This window comes from Leuresthes tenuis, unplaced genomic scaffold (genome assembly GCF_036924035.1).
Source record: "Leuresthes tenuis unplaced genomic scaffold, fLeuTen1.0.hap1 SCAF_24, whole genome shotgun sequence".
NCBI classification, from domain to species: domain Eukaryota; kingdom Metazoa; phylum Chordata; class Actinopteri; order Atheriniformes; family Atherinopsidae; genus Leuresthes; species Leuresthes tenuis.
In genome coordinates, this window is record NW_027325378.1 from 20,864,323 (window position 1) to 20,876,891 (window position 12,569).

A 12,569-nucleotide genomic window follows, 5' to 3' on the forward strand; every position below is an offset into this window, starting at 1 on the left:
GACCATAGTTTGCAAAAAGCGGGTGAGAAAAGGTGCGAATGTCCAACCATACATGATCAAAACAAGGAGCGGAGGTGTTTGGCTGCGACAAGGTGTGAATGTCCACCCATAATTAATGAAAAGCGGGCAACAAGTAGGTTTGAATGCCCAACCATACATCATCAAAAGCAGGAGTGGATTTGTTCGGCTACAAGAAGGTTTGAATGTCCGAGCATAGTTAGTAAAAAGCGGGTAAGAAAAGGTTCGAATGCCCGAACATACACCATCAAAAGAGGGAGCGGAGGTGTTCCGCTGTAAGACGGTGTGAATGTCCGACCATAGTTGGTAAAAAGCGGGTAAGAAAAGGTTAAAATACCCGACTGTACACAATCAATAGCGGGAGCGGAAGTGTTCGGCTACAAGAAGGTGTGAAAGTCAACCCATGGTTTGTAAAAAGCGGGTAACAAAAGGTTCGAATGCCCGAATATATACCATCAAAAGCGGAAGCGGAGGTGTTCGGCTGCAAGAAGGTGTGAACGTCCGACCAAAGTTTGTAAAAAGCAGTTAAGAAAAGGTTCGAATATCCAACCAAACATAATCAAAAGCGTGAGCAGAGCTGTTCGACTGCAAGTAGGTGTGAATGTCAGATCATAATATGCAAAAAGCTGATGAGAAAGGGTGAGAATGCCCGACTATACACCATCAAATGCGGGAGTTGAGTTTCGGCTGTGAATAGGTGTCAATGTCCGACCATAATTGCTGAAAAATGTGTTAGAAAAGGTAAGAATGATGGACCATACATCATCAAAAGTGGGAGAGGTGGTGCAGTAGAAGTTGAAATTGATCTAGACATTGACAAATATGAAGGACAAAGCAGTTTCCACTTGGTTTGAGTGAAGCAATGAATTTTATAGCAAAATCCGAAATCATGCATAACTCCTCAAAAGGAACCTATTGCTCAACCAAAGAGATGCTTCTTTCTCATTCAGGGTATATGAGGAACTTTCTGCTTGATACATTTTAGACATTGATAAATATGAAGGACAAAGCAATTTTAACTTGGTTTGAGCAAAGCAATTCATTTTATAGGAAAATCCGAAATCGTGCAGAACGTATGAAAATAAGCTTATTCTCGGATTCCTGATCCTTCAGTGTTGCTATTTCTTCTACTGCAAAATACAATGTTGTTCTATGTTGAAGTCGATCTACACATTGATAAATATGAAGGACAAAGCAGTTTTAACTTGGTTTGAGTGAAGGAATTCATTTTATACATAAAATCCCAAATCATGCAGAACGTATGAAAAGAAGCTTATTCTCGGATTCCTGATCCGTCAGTGTTGCTCTTTCTTCTACTGCGAAGTACAATGTTATTCTTTGTTGAAGTCGATCTAGACATTGATAAATATGAAGGACAAAGCAATTTTATCTTGGTTTGAGTGAAGGAATTAATTTTATACATAAAATCCCAAATCATGCAGAACGTATGAAAAGAAGCTTATTCTCGGATTCCTGATCCTTCAGTGTTGCTCTTTCTTCTCCTGCAAAATCCAATGTTGTTCTTTGTTGAAGTCGATCTAGACATTGATAAATATGAAGTTAAAAGCAGTTTTAACATAGTTTGAGTGAAGGAATTAATTTTATAGTAAAATCCGAAATCGTGCAGAACTCATGAAAATAAGCTTATTCTCGGATTCCTAAAACTATTGATTTGCTCTTTCTTTTACTGCGAAGTACAACGTTGTTTTTTTGTTTAAATCTATCTAGACATTGATAAATATGAAGGTAAAAGCCATTTTAACATAGTTTCAGTGAAGGAATGCATTTTATAGATAAAATCCGAAATCGTGCAGAACTCATGAAAGCAAGCTTATACTCGGATTCCTGAAATTTTAGATTTGCTCTTTCTTTTACTGCAAAGTAGAACGTTGTTTTTTTTGTTTAAATCTTTCTAGACATGGTAAATATGAAGGACAAAACAGTTTTAACATAGTTTGAGTGAAGGAATGCATTTTATAAGCAAAATCCCAATTCATGCAGAACTCATGAAAAGCTTTTTCTCGGATTTCTGAACCTTTGCTCTTTCTTTTACTGCAAAATACAACGTTGTTTTTTGTTGAAATCTATCTAGACATTGATAAATACCAGCTGAACTTCTCTGCTGTTGCTTTTGATCTTTATGGTTGGACATTCTTACCTTTTCTTACCCGCTTTTTACAAATTATGATCTGACCTTCAAATTACTTGCAGCCGACCACCTTCTCTCCCGCTTGATATTGGAAAATTTTCTTTCATATTCCTCCACTCCCTCTTTTGATGGTGTATGTTCGGTCATTCCAACCTTTCCTTACCCGCTTTTTACAAACTATAGTCGGACATTCACACCTTCTTGTAGCCGAACACATCCACTCCTGCTTTTGATGATGTATGGTTGGGCATTCGCACCTTTTCTTACCCATTTTTCAGTAATTATGGGTGGACATTCAGACCTTCTTACAGCCGAACACCTCCGCTGCCGCTTTTGATGGTGTATAGTCTGGCTTTCGAGCCTTTTCTTTCCCGGTTTTTACAAATAATGGTTGGACATTCAGACCTTCTCTCAGCAGAAAACCTCCGCTCCTTTTTTGATCATACATTGTCGGGCATTCGCACCTTGTCTTACCCACTTTTTACAAACTTTAGTCGAACAATCACACCTTCTTGAAGCCGAACACATCCTCTCCTGCTTTTGATGATATATGGTTGGGCATTCGCACCTTTTTTTACCCATTTTTGAGGAATTATGGGTGGACATTCAGACCACCCATATTTCAGACATTCAGACCTTCTTGCAGCCGAAAACCTCCTGAAAACATCATACATTGTCGGGCATTCGCACTTTGTCTTACCCGCTTTTTACAAACTTTAGTCGGACATTCACACGTTCTTACAGCGGAACACTTCCGCTCCCTCTTTTGATGGTGTATGTTCGGGCATTCGAACCTTTCCTTACCCGCTTTTTACAAACTATAGTCAGACATTCAACCCTTTCCTGTAGCCGAACACATCCACTCCTGCTTTTGATGATGTATGGTTGGGCATTCTCACCTTTTCTTACCCATTTTTCAGTAATTATGGGTGGACATTCAGACCTTCTTATAGCCGAACACCTCCTCTCCCGCTTTTGATGGTGTATAGTCTGGTTTTCGAGCCTTTTCTTTCCCGGTTTTTACAAATAATGGTTGGACATTCAGACCTTCTTGCAGCCAAAAACCTCCGCTCCCTCTTTTGATCATACATTGTCAGGCATTCGCACCTTGTCTTACCCGCTTTTTAAACACTTTAGTCGGACATTCACACCTTCTTGCAGCTGAACAACCTCCGCTCCCTGTTTTGATCATGTATGGTCTGGCAATACTACCTTTTCTTACCCGTTTGTGAGTAATTATGGCTGGACATTCACAGCTTCTTGCAGCCGAACACCTCTCCCGCTTTTGATGATGAATGGTCCGGCATTCTTACCTTTTCTAATACATTTTTCAGCAATTATGGTCGGACATTCACACCTACTCACAGCCGAACACCTCCGCTCCCGCATTTGATGGTGTATAGTCGGGCATTCTCACCCTTTCTCATCAGCTTTTTGCAAATTATGATCTGACATTCCCACCTACTTGCAATCGAACAGTTCTGCTCCCGCGTTTGATTATGTTTGGTTGGATATTCTAACCTTTTCTTAACTGCTTTTTACAAACTTTGGTCGTACGTTCACACCTTCTTACACCGGAACCTTACCCGCCTTTTACGAACTATGCTCGGACATTCAAACCTTCTTGTAGCCGAACACTTCCACTCCTGCTTTTGATGATGTATGGTTGGGCATTCGCACCTTTTTTTTACCCATTTTTCAGTAATTATGGGTGGACATTCACACCTTCTTGCAGCATAACACCTCCTCTCCCACTTATGATCATGTGCGGTTTGATTTTCGAAAATTTTCTTTCATGTTTTCTAGTAATTATTGATGGACATTCAGACCTTGCAGCTGAACACCTCCGCTCCCGCTTTTGATCATACATTGTCGGGCATTCGCACCTTCTCTTCCCCGCTTTTTACAAACTTTAGTCAGACTTTCACAACTTCTTGTAGCCGAACAACTCCACTCCCGCTATTGATTTAGTACAGTCGGGTATTTTAACCTTTTCATACCCGCTTTTTAGCAACTATGGTCGGACAATCACACCTTCGTACAGCGGAACACCTCCGCTCCCTCTTTTGATGGTGTATGTTCGGGCATTCAAACTTTTTCTTACCCGCTTTTTACAGACTATGCTCGGACATTCAAACCTTCTTGCAGCTGAAAACCTCCGCTCCCTCTTTTGATCATACATTGTCGTGCATTCGCACCTTGTCTTACCCGCTTTTTACCAACTATGGGTGGACATTCACATCTTCTTACAGCGGAACAACTCTGCTCCCGCATTTGATTATGTTTGGTCTGATATTCCAAACTTTTCTTAACTGCTTTTTACAAACTTTGGTCGGACGTTCACACCTTCTTGCAGCCGAACATCTCCGCTTCCGCTTTTGATGGTGTATATTCGGGTATACAAATCTTTTCTTACCCACTTTTTACAAACCATGGTCGGACTTTCACACTGTTGCTGAACAACTCCACTCCCTCTTTTGATTGTGTACAGTGGGGTATTTTAACCTTTTCTTACCCGCTTTTAACCAACTATGGTCGGACATTCACGCCTTCTTAGAGCGGAACACCTCTGCTCCCTCTTTTGATGGTGTATGTTCGGGCATTCGAACCTTTTCTTACACGCCTTTTACAAACTATGGTCGGACATTCAAACCTTCTTGTAGCCCATCACATCCACTCCTGCTTTTGATGATGTATAGTCGGGCTTTCGAGCCTTTTCTTCCCCGGTTTTTACAAATTATGGTTGGACATTCAGACCTTGCAGCCAAAAACCTCCGCTCCCTCTTTTGATTATACATTGTCGGGCATTCGCACCTTGTCTTATCCGCTTTTTACAAACTTTAGTCAGACATTCACACCTTGCAGCTTAACCACCTCCGCTCCCTGTTTTGATCATGTATGGTCTGGCAATACTACCTTTTCTTACCCGTTTGTGAGTAATTATGGCTGGACATTCACACCTACTTGCAGCCGAACACCACCTCTCCCTCTTTTGATGATGTATTGTCCGGCATTCTAGTCTTTTCTAATACATTTTTCAGCAATTATGGTCGGACATTCACACCTACTCACAGCCGAACACTTCCGCTCCCGCAATTGATGGTGTATAGTCGAGCATTCTTAGCCTTTCTCATCAGCATTTTGCAAATTATGATCTGACATTCACACCTACTTGCAGCCGAACAGCTCTGCTCCCGCTTTTGATTATGTTTGGTTGGATATTCGAACCTTTTCTTAACTGCTTTTTACAAACTTTGGTCAGACGTTCACACCTTCTTGCAGCCGAACACCTCCACTTCCACTTTTGATGGTATATATTCGGGCATTCGAACCTTTTTTTACCCGCTTTTTACAAACCATGGTCGGACTTTCACACCTTCTTTTAGCCGAACAACTCCGCTTCCGCTATTGATTGTGTACAGTCGGGTATTTTAACCTTTTCTTACCCGCTTTTTACCAACTATGGTCGGACATTCACACCTTCTTACAGCGGAACACCTCCGCTCCCTCTTTTGATGGTGTATGTTCGGGCATTCGAACCTTTTCTTATCCGCTTTTTACTAACTATGCTCGGACATTCAAACCTTCTTGTAGCCGAACACATCCACTCCTGCTTTTGATGATGTATGGTTGGGCATTCAAACCTACTTGTTGCCCGCTTTTCATTAATTATGGGTGGACATTCACACCTTGTCGCAGCCAAACACCTCCGCTCCCTGTTTTGATCATGTATGGTTGGACATTCGCACCTTTTCTCACCCGCTTTTTGCAAACTATGGTCGGCCATTCACAGCTTCCTCTCCACCATACTTGTATGGTGGGATATTCACACCCACTTGCATCCGAAGACCTCCGCCCCCACTTTTGTTGATATTTAGTCGGTCATTCGCACCTTACCCGCTTTTGGCAAACTATGGCCTTCTTGCAGCCAAACACCTCGGATCTCGCTTTTGATGATGTAAGGTTGGGCATTCAGACCTTTCTTCACCTGCTTTTCACCAAATATAGTCCTACATTCACAACTTCTTGCAGCCGAACACTTCCGCTCCACCTTTTAGTGTTCTATCACACCTTTTTTTTCACCGCATTTTATAGATTATGGTTGGAAATTCTCAACCGATCTCATCCGAAGACCTCTCCTCCCGCTTGTGATGATGTATGGTCTGGCATTCTAGTCTTTTCTAACACATTTTTCAGCAATTATGGTTTGACATTCACACCTACTCACAGCCGATCACTTCCGCTCCCGCATTTGATGGTGTATAGTCGGGCATTCGAATCTTTTCTTACCCGCTTTTTACAAACTATGGTCGCACATTCAAACCTTCTTGTAGCCGAACACATCCACTCCTGCTTTTGATGATGTATGGTTGGGAATTCATACCTTTTCTTACCCATTTTTCAGTAATTATGAGTGGACATTCACACCTTTTTGCAGCTGAACACCTCCTCTCCCGCTTATAATCATGTGTGTTTTGATATTCGAAAATTTTCTTTCATGTTTTCTAGCAATTATTGATGGACATTCAGACCTTCTTGCAGCTGAACACCTCCGCTCCCGCTTTTGATGGTGTATAGTCGGGCTTTCGAGCCCTTTCTTCCCCGGTTTTTACAAATTATGGTTGGACATTCAGACCTTCTTGCAGCCGAAAACCTCCGCTTCCTCTTTTGATCATACATTGTCGGGAATTCACATCTTTTCCTACCCGCTTTTTACAAACCAGGGTGGGACTTTCACAGGTTTTAGTTACCAAACAACTCCGCTCCCGCTATTGATTGTGTACAGTCGGGTATTTTCACATTTTCTTACCCGCTTTTTACCAACTATGGTCGGACATTCACACGTTCTTACAGCGGAACACCTCCGCTCCCTCTTTTGATGGTGTATGTTCGGTCATTCGAACCTTTTCTTACCCGCGTTTTACAAACTATGGTCGGACATTCAAACCTTCTTGTAGCCGAACACATCCACTCCTGCTTTTGATGATGTATGGTTGGGCATTCGCATCTTTTCCTACCCATTTTTCAGTAATTATGGGTGGACATTCACACCTTCTTGCAGCTGAACACCTCCTCTCTGCTACCCTAGTCGGGAGTTGTAAGTCTGGTTGGTGGAGGATATATTTCTTTGTTATTATAGACTTAAGTTGTTGATATTCTAGGAATTTATTGCTGCCTATCTGATGTTGTGATATGAGCTCATCAAATGAAATAAAATTTCCATTTTGGATTATATGTTCCAGATGTTTGATTCCTTTGATCTTCCACAGAGTAAAGTTTAGCATTTTTTTGTTTTGCAGTATGTCAGGATTGTTCCAGATGGGTGTAAGCTTACACGGGACAAGTGAGGACTTTGTTATTTTAAGAAATTCCCACCAGGCTGTCAGAGAGGTACTGATGTTAATGCTTTTGAAACATTTGTGATTTTTTACGTTTTGACGAATAAGTGGCAGGTCAGAGATTTCCAGATTATCACACAATGCTTGTTCTATATTTATCCATGGTTCATCTATTGGGCTAGGTTTAAACCATTTTGATATATACTGTAACCTATTGGCTAAGGAATAGTGCTGAAAATTAGGTAAATCTAATCCACCACAGTCCTTGGTCTTCTGTAGGGTTTTTAAACTAATACGTGGTGGTTTGTTTTTCCACAGAAATTTGGAGATGCATGAATCTAGTGACTTAAACCAAGTAGCAGATGGTTTCATGGGGATCATTGAGAACAAATAATTAACTTTTGGTAGTATCATCATTTTAATGGTTGTAACTCTCCCCATAAGTGATATAGGTAAGGACTTCCAACGAGAGAGATCGTCCTCTACTCTCTTTAATAATTGCACATGATTTAGCTTTGTTAGCTCTGAGAGCCTGGAGGAAAGGTTTATGCCTAAATATCTAATATTTCCTGACTGTAAAGTGATCACAGGTATATTCTGGACCCTACAGTTAATGGGCAGAACTGTGGTCTTAGAAATTAACTCAGCACACATGGTTCTCACAGTGTTATGTATCGCAAAGAAAACTATTCTCATGAACTGGAAAGCGAAGAACAATCTGTGTATTAACCAGTTTAGAAATTTTCTTTTAGATTATATTAGCATGGAAACAATGTCTGCCTCCTCAAAACATCAATTGGCTGAATTTAATTCTCTCTGGTCCCCTCTGATTAGCTTTATGACATAGTGGTGGTGGTGGGTTGCTGTCCCGTCGCTCTGGGCGGTTGGGTGTGTGCTGGGGGGGGCTGTGTCGCTTCGGGCGTCTGGTGGTCTCTCGGGTCGTGGGGACCGGGTTGGTCATTGCTGGGGTGGACTGTGTGTCGGGCTTGGAGGGCAGTTTTGAGGGCTTGAGGGTGGGGCTGCTGTCTTGCGGTGTGGGGCGGGGTACCTTAGGGGCCTTGGGGTGGTGGCTGCTGGCTCTATGCCGGGTGGCCGGGCCGCTCTGGCGTGGGTGGTGGTGCTGGGCCTGGGCCCTGGTGGCTGGGCGCTGCCTTGCGCCTGGGGGAGGGGGGGCTGCCTGTGCCTGGGGGGGCTGGGTTGCCCTGGACGCGCCACAGTATGGGTGGGTTGGTGCAGGTCCTGGTGCTGGGCTTGTTGCTCTAGGACCTCCAAGGTGTCCGCAGATGGTTGTTTTTTTTTCAGGGTGTTGGGGCGTGCGGTGGGGGGTGGTACTTTTCCCCTGTTGGGGGGGGCCTGGGTGATGGTGGGTCTCAGGCCCGGGCTGCTGCGACTGGTGTGACCGGGTGGTTTGTTTGTTTGTTTTTTGTTGTTGTTTGTTTGCTTTTTCTAGAGGTCCTCCGGGGTGGGGTTGGGTTGAGTGGGGTGGGGCGGGATGGGTACCTTCTGGGGGTACAGTAGCTCCCGGAATATGGTCGCTGCAGGCCCCGAGCTTGGTGGACATCAGGCCCTCCTGCCCTGTGTTGGCTCCCAGGTAGCGGGGATGCCTATTGCAGCCAGTCCCTGGCTGCCCTCTCCGGGGGAGAGTAGCTCCCCTGGTGTATATCCCCATACCCTTCTCCCTTCAGGCTCCTGTACACAGCACACACTCACACATGAAGGGTTTTGGGGGCGTGTGTGTTCGGTGGGGTGTAGTGGATGGGGCCACGTAGGTGGTCCCCTTTGGTTGCACTCTGCAGTTCCCCGCCCCTGTTTTAATTACACCTTAGACATTACTACTTATCAAACACACTCACACACACACATTAGGTCTTGGGGGGTGGTTACACTGAGTGGCATCTGGTGGGCGGGGCTCTATGGGTATATAGGCTGCCCAGAGGGCCGCACTCCCAGTTCTACAAGTTCGGCTGCCCCTCAATTTTAATTGCTCACTATTAGAAAATATTGAAGAGCCAGAAGGGTGAGGGGAGGGGTCTTCTTCGCACACCCCTGCTTCCTGGTTGCTGCTCGGGGCGGGAGGGGCCAGGAGGATTAATTAATTGTTCTGCTGGTTCGGGGTCTGTGGTGGCTGGGGGGCTGCTGGCCCCCTGGTGTGCCCGCTGCACTACACCCCAGCGGAGTCGAGGGAGGGAGAACTTGTGGATGTATGGGACGTGAAAGTGTGTGTGGTAATGATTGGGCCTGGATCTGGGACTTGCTGTCGCCTGGCCTGCCTGTGCTTCTCCCGATGGGGGGGCAGCGTTGCCTCTCCCCGCTGCTCGCGACTTCACCCACCTGTGGGCATGTCTTGGCTCCCAGGGCACTTGGCCAGGGGTGCTGGGGCAGGCGCTGACCCACTGTGTGGCTGTCTGGGGCGCTTGGCCCTCCTGGGTATTGGGTGGGGCCTCTGCCGGGGGGTTTGGGGGAGCTCGGGCTCCTGGTGCCCAGGTCCAGTGCACGGCCCATGTCTGGGCGGCTGGGGCCTGGCGGGGTCGGTGGGCTGTTGCCCCTGGCTCCCCTATGCTTATGGGGGCTCTTTCCGGGGGCTTCCTCTGCAGTCTTCTGGGTGGATGCGTGGTTGCCCCTGCGGTGGGCTTCGTGGGTTCTGTGCTCTGTGGGTGCTGCTGGTGGCCTGGGTCTTGTGGCCCTCTCTGCCTGCTTCTGATTGCTTGGGGGGGCTGTGGATTGTGGCCCTGTACGCTTATACACTCATAACTAAGCACGGTTATCATGTAGGTCCTGTGCCATGGGTGTTGCATGTTCTCACACACACATTCATTAGTCCAGTAGCATGGTCGCTAAGCAGTTGATGTATTATCATGTCGTCTCAGGTCATCTATATCCACAGCTGTGTTGTATGCGATTGCCGCTTCTAGTGCTTGTTTTAGTTTGTTTGTGTGTTTGTTTTTTCTCTGCTTGTCTGCGTTCAGGTGCTCCTGGTGGCGCTAAGGCTGGATTCCCCTCATGTCTTGTCTGTTTTGTTTTTTACAGGTGTAGCAGCTGGTTGTCTGGTTTTTGTTTCTATTTTTGTTCTGTTTCCTCTTCTTTCCTCTTCTTCTTTCCTTGTCCCCCGGTCCGGTTCAGTTCTATTAATTGTCATATATTGTAAACAGAAATAAATAAATGGGCATCAAGGGGAGCTTTACATTTATAAAACTTCCCTTGGCAAAGCAAATCTGTTTGGCATCAAAGGTATTCAGACTACAATTCTGCTGCCATAATGCTGAACAGGAGAAGGGGAAAAAAAAAAAAAAAGCAAAGAAGACAGTTCTGCCGAAAGCCAGGGACTAGACCTGTTCTAAGTTCTATACTTTTTAAAAGGGGCGTGTTTATCAACTATGGAATTAGAAGATTTACAAAAATGGTCAAGTGCTAGATCTTCATCTGGGATTTTAACAGTGTCAGGAGTATAACTATTCAACAGATCAGTTAAAAAAAAAACCTGCTCATGGAGATGTTTCAGGATCTGGATACCAAGCGTGGACCTAATGTTTTCATTTTTGCAATTCTGATACAGGCTATTGAGCAGTGATAACTAACACCAAGTTCAGATACTGCGGATTTTCTACCTTTTATTTGTTAAGATTGAGCCAATCAGGGACAACCTTGAAGGATCTCTTAAGTTTGGTTTTGTAGGATCAGTAATTACCTGAGAAAGGTTGATATTGGTACACACCTTTTTTAAATGATCAGAGGCAGAGTTCAACTTGTTTAAATTAAAATTGCCACACAGAGATTGGGTTTAGGCCACATGCACACAGAATGACATCAACAAATATAAGAAATATTAAACATTTACACATAGATTTTTGAATACATGTAGAGGAATGATACTTTGAAATGTGCTCATTGCGGAGTTATGATCAGTTGAGTAATGAAGGTTGAACTATTCTGGGAAAGAGGTTCTATTCCCAGCATCATGATGGACACTCCTGATATAGAAGGTTTCGCTAATGCATTGGAATTGTTTTACTATTTTCATATGCATGTGCAATGAAGAATTGCTTGCTCACATATCGGCTGCTGAATGCAATGAAGACCTGCTTATCCAGTAAAGTTCAATGTCAATGTGTAATATTCAATTAGGATTTGCAAAACAGTGAAGTTAAACAATGAATGGGTCCATAGTCGGTATGAGTAGACTACAGGAATATTTACCTGGGTGTACGTTCAAACAGAGATGAGAAAATTGCGATAAATAATTGTTTGTTTGTTTGTTAGTATGTATATGAATGTTATGTGTATAAACTGTGTTGAGTTATATTAACTCAGTAGTGTCTCAGTGAAACAACCGACGGGGGAAGCCTTGCGGTGACAACAAAAGCAGTGTTTTACTGATCAGTCAAGTTTCTCCAGTGTACTCCATACAAACTGGTTGACTACTGAAGGGATAGAAAATGGGGAATACTTGTTTTAAAGCAAACAAGGAATTAGATGGGAAAAATACATGTTTTAACGGGACCCAGACAATATTAAATACTCAGACAGATGGGAGAAGTGTAGTTTTGTAGGAAATCACAAAATTATTACATAAAATGAGTGAAATCAATTGAAGAATGCCTTTCTGAAGAGCTGTTTACCACAGATGAGCAGCTTTGCGACCAAGCACATTGTAGATCGCTTTACTGCCAAAATGATCTAATTTAATGGATTGGTTTAGACATGCATAACAGCATTTTAAGAACAAAGAGAGAAACAAAAAGGGACAACGCTTCACGGTGGAAGGTGATGTATAAATAACTGTGTATATGATGAAGGAGAGACCATTTGAGCAGCACAGCCATTTCGCAGCACAGGGACAGCAGTCCAAGTTAAAGGATCTCCCACGTGGTATCACCTGTCACACTGTGTCAAGGCATCAAAAGAAGAAAAAATCCTCAAACTCAAGGACAAAGAGACGAAGACTCCGGTGAACGAAGAGAGAGGACTGACAAACCAGAAATACAAAAGGATGCTCGATATCAAGATCCAGAAGAAGAGACTAACAATGCCACGAACACTTACGATGCTGGGAATGATGCCAGCAA